The sequence below is a fragment of the Clarias gariepinus genome, chromosome 23, assembly GCF_024256425.1.
Source record: "Clarias gariepinus isolate MV-2021 ecotype Netherlands chromosome 23, CGAR_prim_01v2, whole genome shotgun sequence".
Classification (NCBI taxonomy): Eukaryota; Metazoa; Chordata; class Actinopteri; order Siluriformes; family Clariidae; genus Clarias; species Clarias gariepinus.
The window spans coordinates 24,804,699-24,817,829 of record NC_071122.1 but is presented as its reverse complement, the minus strand read 5'-3'; the positions used below and the strand labels follow the sequence as shown (position 1 = coordinate 24,817,829).

General features: G+C 47.4%; 1 protein-coding gene and 2 long non-coding RNA genes across 4 annotated transcripts in view; all 3 read right to left on the bottom strand.

The window, feature by feature from the left end:
* LOC128511663 (inter-alpha-trypsin inhibitor heavy chain H3-like) overlaps positions 1 to 13,131 on the bottom strand; it is a 96,663-nt gene that overhangs the window by 64,721 nt on the left and 18,811 nt on the right. The window lies entirely within an intron of this gene.
* Positions 8,104 to 8,766, bottom strand: LOC128511665 (uncharacterized). Its single transcript, XR_008356188.1, has 2 exons — positions 8,389 to 8,766; positions 8,104 to 8,300 (listed from the first exon to the last, which is right to left on the bottom strand). It is a non-coding gene; the product is annotated as an uncharacterized LOC128511665 (long non-coding RNA).
* LOC128511666 (uncharacterized) lies at positions 10,663 to 11,802 on the bottom strand. The gene is made up of 3 exons (XR_008356189.1): positions 11,735 to 11,802; positions 11,505 to 11,603; positions 10,663 to 10,825 (listed from the first exon to the last, which is right to left on the bottom strand). It is a non-coding gene; the product is annotated as an uncharacterized LOC128511666 (long non-coding RNA).

The window sequence follows — 13,131 nt, the reverse complement described above, 5'->3', positions numbered from 1 at the left end:
CAGCTGGAGCCGGTAGGTGACAGGGTTAATCCGTAACGTGATGCGGTATGGTCCGATGAACCTTGGTGATAGTTTTCTTGATTCGGTGTGCAGATGGAGGTTTTTAGTTGATAGCCATACCTTGTCACCTACGTGGTACAACCGTCCCGGTGGGTGTCGGCGGCGATGCTGGGCGACGTAGCTGGTGTTGGCTCGCTGGATGGCGCGATTCGCTTGATTCCATATCTGCCGACACCTACGGACCAACTGTTGGGCCGATGGTACGTCAACCTCCGGTTCTTGATGGTCGAACATGGGAGGATGGAAACCATGGCACACCTCAAATGGGCTTAGGTTGGTGGCTGAGGAGACGTGTAGGTTGTGGGACAGTTCGGCCCATTTGAGGTAGCGGGCCCAGGAGCGCTGGCGATCGGACACGAAACATCTCAGGTAGCGCTCCAGTTGTTGGTTGGTCCGTTCCGTCTGACCATTAGTCTGGGGATGGTAACCGGACGACAGACTACAGGTGGAATTGATCAGACGGCAGAAGGCCTTCCAGAACCGGGCTGTGAACTGGGGCCCTCTGTCCGAGACGATGTCCTTTGGGAACCCATGCAGTCGGACTACGTGTTCCAAAATCAATTCTGCGGTGTCTTTAGCTGATGGGAGTCCGGCTAGGGCCACCAGGTGCACGGCCTTGGAGAACCGATCAACGATGGTTAAAATGGTGTCCTTACCCTCTAAAACCGGCAGGCCCGTGATGAAATCCAGGGCGATGTGCGTCCAGGGCCGTCGAGGAACTGGGAGTGGTTGGAGTTCTCCTGGAGTTGGTTGGTTTGTGTCTTTTGCCCTGGCGCACACCGGGCACGCCTGAACGAACTCGCGGACGTCTCTCCTCAAGGAGGGCCACCAGAACGCTCGTTGGATAAATGATAAGGTTCGTCGCGCCCCAGAATGTCCGGCGATGGTGGACGAATGCCCCCATTGGAGAACCTCCGCTCGCAGCTGTTGGGGTACGTAGAGTCGTCCAGGCGGCACACCTGCCGGTTCGGTCTCCGCCGCCTGTGCCTGGCGGACCCTGGTCTCCAAATCCCAGTGGAGGGGTGCGAGGATTCGGGATGGGTGGATGACAGGCACGGGTTCCGTCCGGGGGAGGTCGTCCTCATACTGGCGTGATAGGGCGTCGGCTTTGGTGTTCTTCGACCCCGGACGGTAAGAAAGATGGAAATTATATTGTTCGAAAAATAGTGCCCACCGTGCCTGTCGTGGATTGAGCTGCTTAAGGTTCTTGATGGTGATCAGGTTTTGGTGATCGGTCCAGACGATGAATGGCTCACTGGCGCCCTGGAGCCAGTGACGCCATTCCTCCAAAGCCCACTTTATGCCCAACAGCTCGCGGTCCCCTACCCCGTATCGCTGCTGAGTGGGGTAAAATTTTTTGGAGAAGAAACTGCAAGGGTGCAGTTTCTGGTCTGGACCTCGCTGGGAGAGAACCGCGCCGGCGCCCACATCCGACGCGTCCACCTCCACAACGAAGGGTTTATTGGCATCCGGATGAAGAAGAATCGGGGCGGTGGTGAAACGATGGCAGAGTTCCTTGAAGGCTGAGATGGCGGTGGGATTGAGCTGAAATGGGTGAGGTGAGGGCCTGGTCAATGTGGTCAATGGTGCTGCAACTGTACTGTAGCCCCGGATAAAGCGACGATAGAAGTTCGCAAACCCGAGAAACCGCTGAAGCTGTTTGAGTGTCCTGGGTAAGGGCCAGTGACGTACAGCTTCTAGCTTCTGCGGGTCCATGGCCACACCCTGGGGCGAGATGACAAAACCCAGGAACGTGGTGGAGTGCTGGTGAAAAGCACATTTTTCCAGCTTGCAGTACAGTTGGTGAGCGAGCAATCTCTTTAAAACAGCACGTACGTGTTGGATATGTTCTTCCAGGTGGCGGGAGTAGATGAGGATGTCGTCCAGGTAGACGAACACCCATCGGCCCAGCATGTCTCGGAGGACGTCATTTATGAATTGTTGGAAGGCCGAGGGTGCGTTGCAGAGTCCAAATGGTATGACCAGGCTCTCATAATGTCCGGTGGGTGTGATGAAAGCCGTCTTCCACTCATCACCCTCTCTGATGCGCACCAAGTTGTAGGCGCTCCGGAGGTCCAACTTGGTGAATATGGTGGCACCAGAAAGGGCGTCCAGGGCTGAGTTGGTGAGTGGTAGTGGATGTCTGTTCTTAATGGTGATGTTGTTTAGCCCCCGATAGTCGACACATGGGCGAAGTTCGCCCCCTTTCTTCTTGACGAAGAAGAACCCCGCGGCGGCAGGCGAGGTGGATGGCCGGATGGTTCCCTGACCGAGGGCGTTGGTGACGTATTCCTCCATCGCCTGCGTCTCCGAGGTGGATAGCGAATAGAGATGGCCGCGGGGAGGGACGGAGCCCGGCTGAAGTTCTATCGCCAGGTCGTAAGGGCGATGAGGCGGGAGATGGGTGGCGCGTTTCTTACAAAAAACTTCAGCCAGGTCTCGATAGGCAATAGGGATGGCGTTGGTGTCGACGTCGGGGGCCTCGGACTCCCTGGAACACGTCCCAGTCCGTGCCTGTAGGCAGAGTTCGGTGCAGGTCGGCCCCCACTGGAGAATCCGGTTCCGGGTCCACGAAATGATCGGGTCATGCTGTAACAGCCAGGGATAGCCGAGGATGATGGGCGGTGATGAGATGGTGGTAAGGTGAAATTGGATCTGCTCCTGGTGTTGGTCTATGGCGAGCGTGATGGGTTGGGTCTGATGGGTGATAGGGCTGGATAATAAGGGCCGACCGTCGACCGAAGTGATGTTTACCGGCTGGGATAACGCCTCAGTCCTCACCCCCAAATCTTTGGCATAATTAGAGTCAATGAAGTTACCCGCGGCACCGGAGTCGATGAACGCGGCGCTTCGAACTCGTTTGTGGCCAATTTGGAGGTTTACCTGAACCGTGAAACGTGAGATGGTGGCGTCGATTGTGGAGGAGAGGTGGAGGGGGCCCGGTGAGTCTCTCCTTCCACTCACCGGGGCTGCGCGTTTCCCGGGCGAATTGGACAAGTAGCTCGGTGGTGCGCCGCCGACCCACAGTAGGCACACAGCCCCTCTCGATACCGTCGTTCGCGTTCCGCCACGGTCAGGGAGGCGCGTCCTAATTGCATGGGTTCCCCGGCTCCGGTGTCAACCACGGCAGGAGGTGGAGATCCGATAGGTCCAGTAGTGGAGGTGGTGAAAGCAGTAGGTGGTCGTGGCGTGGTGTAGGAGAAGGTAGGTGCAGGCGGCAGGGTCCTAGGGGCTGGCTTCGGGCGAGAGAGGATGCGTTGATCGATACGGAGGGAGAGCTGGATCATCCCCTCCAGGGTAGCAGGAAGCTCTCGCCCGGCGAGCTCGTCTTTGATACGTGGAGCCAGTCCCTCGTAGAAGGATGTCCGGAGCGCGGCATCTCCCCAGTCGGTCTGCACAGCGAGGGTCCGGAACTCAGCAGCGTACCGGCTCACGGACGATCCTCCCTGCCGCAGATGGTAGAGCTTGGTGTCGGTCTCCACCTCGCCCGCTGGGTGTTCGAAGGTGAGTCTGAGTTGGCGGGTGAACTCGTTATATGAGTGCGCGGTGTCTGAATCCGCCCGGAGAACTGCCGTGGCCCACTCAGCTGCCTGCCCGGATAGCAACGAGACCAGAAGCGCGATGCGTAGCCGATCGGTGGAGTACCTGGTGGCATTGAACTCAAACACCAAATCAAGCGCTGTTAGAAACACATTACACTTCCCGTCCGTGCCGTCCCATTTATCCGGAAGTGCCAAAAATACATCAGAAGGAGGGGGGGGGGGTTGGTGCGGCGCCGCGGCCGCCGCGACGGGAGACCGGCTAGCCGCGCTATCCACAGCCGCCCGGAGATCCGCGTTCTCCCGCCGGAGCTCCGCGACCTCGCGGCGCAAGGCCGCGACGTCTTGGAGGTCCCGGCGCAGATTAGCGATCTCCCCGGTTAGCGTGTTGATGAGCTTGGCATGCTGATCAACCACATCGCAGAGGTGCGCGTAATCCGCTGGGTTCACCGCGGAAGGCTCAGTCATTCTGTCAAGAACTAACCTGAGATGACCAGAAGACGTAGCTTTAGCGGTTAGCCCTTTGTAGCGTGAATGGTAAACCCAAACGCGGATGAAACACGAGTAGGCAGGATAATCACGCTTTTAGTCTAAGGACTCTCACAGATGGGGAGTAAGGGAAAGACACAATCTAACCCGCGTCCTATAAATACACACTCGATCAGGAATTGAAACCAAAAAGGTGAGTACTCACAGTTAGAAGCAGGAATCAGACGTGGCATCGGCTAAACTCAATGACTGAGCGAGGTGCTATGGTTTGTTTACCTCTTTTATACTTCCTGGTTTGCGACCGCTTAACTTCCGGGTCCTAGTGCCGGTCGCGTTCCGAGTGTGCATGACAGCGTCCGCTTAATCCACCCAGAACATGACCGATTTAAGAAAAATACTTTGCGTTGACTTCTCAATTGCGCTGGCATTTCCTGTCATGAAAGACACTGGCCGTGTTTACTAAATTATAAAAACGGTTAAAGCATATTGCATCTACAGCAAAAAGTACTTGCGAATTTTTGAACGATATTATCTTTACACATTCTTTAAAAAAATTGTCTTTGAAAAGTCTTTTTACAATATTACAAGTCCTATTTTCTAGTTACATAAGCTTTACTGCACTGCTTATTTTTGGCTCTGTTGAGGTAAAAACTCAGACCATTCCAGTAATCTCTCCAAAACAACTCAAAGTGTGAACAGACCTTCACCCTAAAGTTGCTTAGCACCTTGATATTAGTTTCCCTCTACTCTGGATATATACGGTTCTTGAAGGATGGGCAGGGGAGCACCAATAATTCTTTTTGCAGTCATGTGCTTGGCTTTTAGGCCTTTCCACACTGAAGCAGGGTCGTTTGCAGGAAGCTGGTTTTCCAGTTTTAGAGTAGCTCCTTCAAGCCACTCTGATCTCCCTTGTTAGTGTGTTCCTGGCCCACTTGTATAAGATCCTATCTGCACTCCTGTACGAGTTTTGCTGTGAACCATGATTTGTCATTATTAGATGTTAGCAGCAGCTTCAAAAACAATAAAGCCACAGGCTTAACAGATATAAGTTTTTGCCGGCAGGTCGAGAGAAGGAGAACCAGGCAGGAAAAGTCCTAAATCTGCTGTAGGATGGAGCGATATACATGCTTTATTGTGGTGTAGCAGTGGTCCAAAATATTTTGCTCTCTGGTGGGACATGTACTGTAATGTGTTGTATGAATTCAAGCAGTTTAGGTGTGAGGTTTGCTTGGTAAAGTCACCAGAAAATAATTATAACAGAGCCCGAGTGTTGCTCCATGTCTGCGATCTGTTCAGCTGTTGCAGTGCTGCGTTCACACACGTTGGTAAAAAAAAAAATGTAAACACTCACCAGAATGAACGAGGTAAACTCCCGCAGCAAATAGAAAGGCTTAGAGCACTTCTAGATGGAGCCAGCACATCATCTTCATCACGGTTATATCTGTACTTTGTTTGATGTAAAAGCATGTCCTGCAGCCTCGCCAGTTCTCCGTTAACTCTGTGGTGTGATACACCCATCCATACATCCATCCACCCATTTATTGCTATCTGGTATTCAGACTAATTTTATGATGAGTGTAACCATGCAATAATGAAATGTTCATCAGTTCAGACTTTTCAGAGCATTACTGAATAAATCTGTAAATAATCTACTAATATTGCAGGTTTTATGTTACAGCTGCATTCTGGCATTGATGAATCATTTTATTTGTGTAATAAAATGAATAGTGATCCACTGATTGTCCTCTGTTGTTACCTTCTTGTTTGCCGCTGAGATAAAAGAGAGAATTACGAGATAGTTTGTAATAATATGGACTTTTTTATTTTATTTTTTTGTCTGAAAAAGTTGCTAAATGTCAAGGACAGTAGTTCCATACTTTTCTGAATATCATAACACTTATTTCCAATATTATTTATATTGTAGCGTTTTTACGCCGGAAAGAATACTGGAGAGACGAGTGAGCTTATTTGCTGCCCAATGCAATGGCTGGGAGTACTTTATTAGCACACAGCAGGTATGGCATGAGCAGCACCTTCACTCAGGAGCCTACATCCAATTCAGCGTTAGCTTGAACTGGAGCACATTTCACACGTCACACACCTCAACACACACACAACAGGGCCGAAGTCACTAACCCAAACACCTTTCCCCATCATGGTGAATACACCGACATCCCCGCAAGGCATGCTGGTCGTCAGCCGCTGCCCCGCCCACGCCACACTGCCCCCACCCGAGCTGTGACCGTCCCCGGTCACCACGACGAACTTTGTTTCGGAGGCGTGGAGGCGGTCGGCGCTGGCGGTGGGAACGCCGGCGTCCTTTGGGAGGTGAGGGATGAACGCGAACGTAGTCCTGAGGCAGTCCGGCCTCCACAGAGTTTAATGTTTCCCCAGCGTGCGGATGGCAAGACGCAAGACGGTCCCGGTGGAGCAAAACTCGTGCCCGCCCCGCCAACCGCACCCGGTAGATGACATCGGAGAGCCGAGCTATTACAGTACAGGGGCCCACCCAGTGAGACATACGCCTGGCCGAGAGCCCCCTCCTTCTCCTTCCGGAGGAACACACCCACACCTGCTCGCCAGCAGCAAAATCTCGCCCCTGGCTGTGGGTGTCCACGCCCATTCGCTCCATGGGTGCCCCCACCCGAAAGTCTTGCAGCGGTGCCCGCGAGCGCTGGGTGAGGCCCTTCTGCCTGGCGATGAGCGGTTCACAGTTCTGTGAGACCGGCGGAGCGACTGCGGGTGACGCAGTAACGCGGCTGCACGCTGGCTCGGACGGCTGATCACCACATGAGGGCCTGGAGGACTGCACGGGGGGAACATCCTGCGTCGAGGGTTCTACGTCGCGACGGCGCTTCACTTGCTCGCAGTACCGGCCACGCGCTTTGCTGCCCGGCCGGCGAGGTAAAGCGCCGGTGTTAGCGCACAGATTTCCCGCTTGGTCTGCTTTTGGAAGTTCCGGCCCCCGGGTGAGTGCTGCTAACCTGTCCGGCTGTGGTTTGGGTCCAAGCAACCTGGCTACCCCGAAGTTACCACGAAGAGTTCCGCTGGACAAGTTCAGCACCGCACCCCATCTACCCAAAATGTCCAACCCCAAAATGCAGTCCTCCTCGACATTCCCCACAACGAACCCGTGGGAATAAGTCCGTCCACCCACCTGGACTCGCACTGTGCGACACGCACAGTTCACGAACCGAGCGCCACTGAGCTGCAGGCGGTCGCTCGGCTCTTCCGCCGTGATGTACCGCCGATATGGGCTCAGCGCGCTCGGCCTCGCGCAGCGGCAGGTCGCTTTGCCGGCTAACGGCGCGCGGAGCTGTCTCTTGCTCCGGCGCTTGCGCTGCGCCAGCCTCCGCCCCGAGATCCAGCGCCGGGATTTTCACCTCGCCGCTCCGCGTTGGTTGCCGTGGTGTGCTCGCTTTAGCGCCGTCGGGAAAGCGCTTCTTCTTTGCAAGTAGTCGCTCCGCTACTCGGCGGGCCGCTTGGATTTTCAGAAGGTCTTCCGTTGTGCGCTCGAACCCGTTACTCTCCATCCCACTTCTGACACCAATGTAGCGTTTTTACGCCGGAAAGAATACTGGAGAGACGAGTGAGCTTATTTGCTGCCCAATGCAATGGCTGGGAGTACTTTATTAGGCACACAGCAGGTATGGCATGAGCAGCACCTTCACTCAGGAGCCTACATCCAATTCAGCGTTAGCTTGAACTGGAGCACATTTCACACGTCACACACCTCAACACACACACAACAGGGCCGAAGTCACTAACCCAAACACCTTTCCCCATCATGGTGAATACACCGACATCCCCGCAAGGCATGCTGGTCGTCAGCCGCCACCCCGCCCACGCCACAATATGTTCACTTGTCTCACCCTATAAAGGTTTTCACTAAAATTCTTGTGTATTGTGCTTTGTTCCACCAGTGTCATAGTGTAGTTTTATCTAAATATAATGAGTAACACAGGAATTGTGGGATTCCTTTTGGAACTTTAGAGTAAAGATCCAGAGACCTCCATAGTGTTGCAGTTGAAACAAAAATTTTAATTGCATTTTGACTTAATGAGTATAATAAGTATGCACATATTTAGCACGGGATTCTACAGCTGTGAGAGAGTAAAGTCAGAAATCTCTCCCTGCAGGACAGACTGTAATGGTACAAGCCAACACTCCACACTAGGGGCTGCATGAAATCTGTAGTCGATGGCAGAGCTCCTATAATAAAATAGAAACATATCATTTAGGAGCATTCATAAAAGTGTATTAAATAAAACAATGTATTAAATTTGTTCTATTTACTTACTTGGATGCCCCAACTTCCTGGTTGTGGATTTTGAGCTTTGATCCTGAGAGCTCTTCATAGTAAAGTTTATGTTTTCCTTAAATATCAAATATAAAGTCTTTAAAAAGTGCATTATTCTGCTTAATCAAACAAGCTGATAATCATGGTTATGTATATCTACTTATTTAACCTAATTAAACAATGCTCTAATTAACTAATTATCTCATGTGCTCTTTAACAGTCATACACAATAGGGCTCCAATCTCCTGCTGCCACACTCCTGTGACTCGGAATAACTACACAGCCTGTCTCAAGTGAACATGAGTGAGAATCTTTTTCATAAATACAAAAACATTTCCAAAAAATTACAAATACAAAAAATTATCCACTACGTTATCATTACTCTTGATTTAAGCACCAATTCATCTAATCTGAATCAGAATCATTTAAATGTTTTGTGTTTCAAACTTTGCTTTGTGTGTAGTCTCTTACCCAGAATGCCTTGGATGTCAGGATTTTTTGATTGTTGATGAATAACAGGCCATAAAATTTCATCCCCAGGTTTTTTATGAAGGAGGAAAACAACACGTACACTTCCCACGGTGACGTCCAATTCATTGCTCCTTAGAAATATTGACACACTGTGGAATGATATAACGATCAGTTAGTTGAGTCTGCCATGTCTAGCACTCAGTGGGGTTTTAATGGTGCTTTATTAAGATTTAAACCATGAAGGGGTAGCTCAGTGGTTAAGGCATTGGACTATGTCTTGGAAGGTCCCAGGTTCAAACCCACCACCACTAAGTTGTCACTGTTGGTTCCTTGCACAAGGCCCCTAACCCTCAACTGCTCAAAGGTATAATGCAATAAAAGTGTAAGATGCTCTGGATAAGGGCCTCTGCCGAATGTTAAAATGAAATGTTGAAACATTTTTAAAAGGCAAAACAACACAGGTATCCTGCCTCTGTTCTATAGTATTTACACCCCCTCCATAGGGCTGTTCTTTTGCCATATATGTCTCAGATATGGACTAGTGAATCAGTTTTTAATGCTGAGTAACTAAGCAAAGCTTGTTCTGTGTAAATCTGTGTAAATGGGAGAGCTGTCATCGCAGGATGCAATGTGATGATAATGTGTCATCTGTCTTTTCAGAAGACATTGCTCTTGTTTTCCCCTTAATGATTCTTCTGAGTCTGGACTGTCGGCATGCTGCTAGAATGTGTATGTTTAGTTAGCTTTACAAGTATTTGGTGAAAAGACTACTCAAGTACTAAGTAACTGTTTCAATAGTAATGTCCGATTTAATTTTCTGGCTGAAGATTTTTTTTCCTGCGATGCTGCCGGTTTGAGTGTGGTCATGTGACTACTTGTGGTTATTGTTATCGCTGGACAAACAGAGTCATGTAATTGTTTTCTACGTCTGTTGATGATCAGTCAAGTGCTTGATCTACCGATGGCATTTGTATATAATAATAATGGCATTATAATAAACTGTTGTAAAAGTAACGAGTCGAGTGGAGCCAAATGTAGCATAGAAAGAGTAGCGTTTTTTCTTCACAAATCTGCTCAAGTTAAAGTTAAAGGTATGGTACAGTAAAACTACTCAAAGAAGCACATTAAAAAAATTACTTAAGTAAATGGTAAAGTTAGGTAGAGAAGAATACTACATTGCACTAACGTAATTATTTAACATAATTAAATGACTTTATTTCATCATTAAAATAAATAGTCACAATATTCTGCTGTATTTCTTAATATAATTTATTTACAATGAAAATTTTTTAAACTATATTACAGTTAATCTAACTGTATGAGAGAATAAGCCCCAAACCCTCCCACTTTTGTTCTTAGCGAATTAATATTGTTTTTAAATATTTGGGCTTGTGTGATTGGTCCATTTTCAATGAGTCTTATTAACGCTCAGCAGATTGTTAGTTAATGTATTGAATAGTGATTGATGTGGAAGCAGCTAAATATGAGAGGAAATTCTGTAATTTATTTGCTAAAATACCCCTTTACAAGACAATCGGACGAAGAAAGAAAAAAAGTTAAAGATCTTGGAGCAGATCGACCTGATCTTCTAATTAAGCAGCAGTCACGTGATCAGGGCTGAGCTCACACTCTGTACTTTTCCAGAACTCCTTTTGGCTATTTACACGCGATTATTAAAAGTTTAATTTTAATTTTGTTTGCGCTTTTCCAAAATCTTTTTCGACAGCCGCCGCTGCTCGTTACTACGCACCTCTGGTTTTGATATTATAAGTAAGCACATTCATATTTTGTCCTTACCTGTCTGTTTGAAGGCTGTTGGGGTCTGTCTGCCCCCATACAAACTCCACATGGTTCCCTTGATCAGAGTAGATGATTGTGGAAGTGTTCACGTATAGTTTTGCAGTTTTATAATGTGCAACAACTATCTTGAAGCCTTCACCCGAAAGTTGTCCGTTTATAGAGATGTCTATGGAGAGAGAAAATAAGAGAGAAGAACCAGTGGAAATATTATACAATGAGTCCTAAATTGTCCCTAAGATCATTGCAGTGGTCTTTTAGTATCATGGACACCAGTTCAGTAGTTTGTACAGATTTGTATAGTTTGGATATGATCTTAATGAGGACAAGGATCAATATGTTTTCATAACTAGACACAAGTTTTTGATGTCCAGTTTGTAGAACCACACATTTCCGGGCCATGGAAGCTCATTAGATTGTAAGCAGTAAGCATAATTTCATTGTGTATTTTTAGCCATGCATCTCTCTGTACAGTATATTCTAGTCACATCTTCCTTGGTTAAGGGGAAAAAATGAGAGGAGGCATTAAAAGGAGAGGTTGTTAATTATGAACTTTATAAAGAATCAAACTCATACTGTACTGCTTTCCTATGCTACTTAAGTGCACCTAAACTTTACGCCATGCGCTTGATACCTGTAGACCTGTTGATACACATCATCTAAAATTTGCACTGCGCTCATTGCACACATTTACAGTTTTAATTGTTTTATGCCTATATTTGATTGTATTCTTAAGTTACTAAGCTTAATTACTGTTATGAACTGAATAGTCTTGTGGTCATTTGGGGGCACTTAAACTACCCGCTGTATGCTTTATGTTTATGTACCCAAACCTATAAATCACTTACCTGATGAGTTGTCGAAAAGAAGGCGGAGCTTCTGGTCACCAGGTGTGTCATAACAGATCTGTTTTGGCTGAGCAGAGATTAAGAACCTCACACTACTCACTGTGTGTGTGTGTGCGTGTGTGTGAGAGAGAGAGAGAGTGACAATGAGTAAAGAACAACAACATCCTGCAGACTGATGGCATGAGAATAAAATGCAATAAATGAAGATTTTCTAAAAACTTTAATAGTACCTTTAGGCTGAGAATTGGTATCTATTACAGTTAGGCTGGGCCTGAGGGGTGATAGACTTTGTACTAATGCGAATGGGCAAGAAAAAAAAAAAGCATGGAAATGGTGTAGTATTGTTGACAAAAAAATAAATGAACATTTACTAAACACAAATATAATACTGAAAAAAATACTAAATGAAATATTGTAAAACAAGGTTTATTACCTTTGTTTTAACTTGTTTATTCTTTACTGCAGATGGAATATACACTTACCTTATAATCTACTGCAGATTCTCATATAACACACTGCTAAAGCTTATTATACATGTTAAAATACCACACATACCTGATCCTACGACCAGATCATGAAATCTGTCATATGAAGGAATTTTTCTCATGTTGGGAACGCCTTTAACACACAGTAAAGTGGTGATGAAAAACAGATGGAAATTATTTATTCTGCTTGTATCATTACACTGCTTTGCCACTTCTGAAAACAGGATGCACCTGAGCTCAATTTTGCAAAGGCTGTGAACTGTGAGGGATCGCCACTAGAGGGCACTGTTTTGTTTTTGTAGTTTTTGTTTGTAGACTCAGTTTCCCAGAAGGCACCTCAGTCAGGTGATGCGGGTGCTGACCTGAACCCAGGTAGCTCATTCGTTTCGTTATAAATAGCTGTTTGTTCTGGGAAACTGGGTCGAGCTTTAATATTATGAAATATGTCGAGTGGCCATTTGTTTTGTATTGTTTTAGTTGGCATTTGGTTTCTGGAGCAGTTTGAGTTAAGTTTACATTTGTTTTGATTAAATATGTATTGTTAATGTCTCCCTGTCTCCCTGTCTCCTAGCAGGATTAGCTTCTAGGAGAATTAGCCTTTTGTGTTTACCCTCGTGTGTAAGTAACCTCCTTTGCATGTTTAGTTCTAAGTTTGTATAAATACTAACCGGTTTAGATCTTAGTCTGTCTAGTCTCCTTGTCTGATCTTAGTCTATTTAGGTACTAACCTGTTTAGCCACTAACCTGTAAAGTTCTTAGTCCGTTTTATAGTCTGCTTTGTACCTAGTCTGTTCGTCCCTTGGGTCTCTGGCCAGTTTAGCAATTAGTCTGTTTAGCTACTATCTAGCTTAGCAGCTAATGTGCATAACAGAAAGTAGGCCTAGCCAAGTCTGTCCTATGTGTTAAGTGCCTTCGCATGACCGAAACCTGGCTTAAACCAAATGAATATATTGGTCTGAATGACTCTACTCAGTCAGGATATTTTTATAAGTACGAGCCCCGTCTAACTGGTCGCGGTGGTGGTGTCGCCACTATCTACAATGATGTTCTCACTGTTTCTCAGAAAATAAGGCCCAGGGTTAACTCATCTGAAGTGCTCATCAATAATGTTGCGCTTAAATAAATTTATAATAAACCCGCGC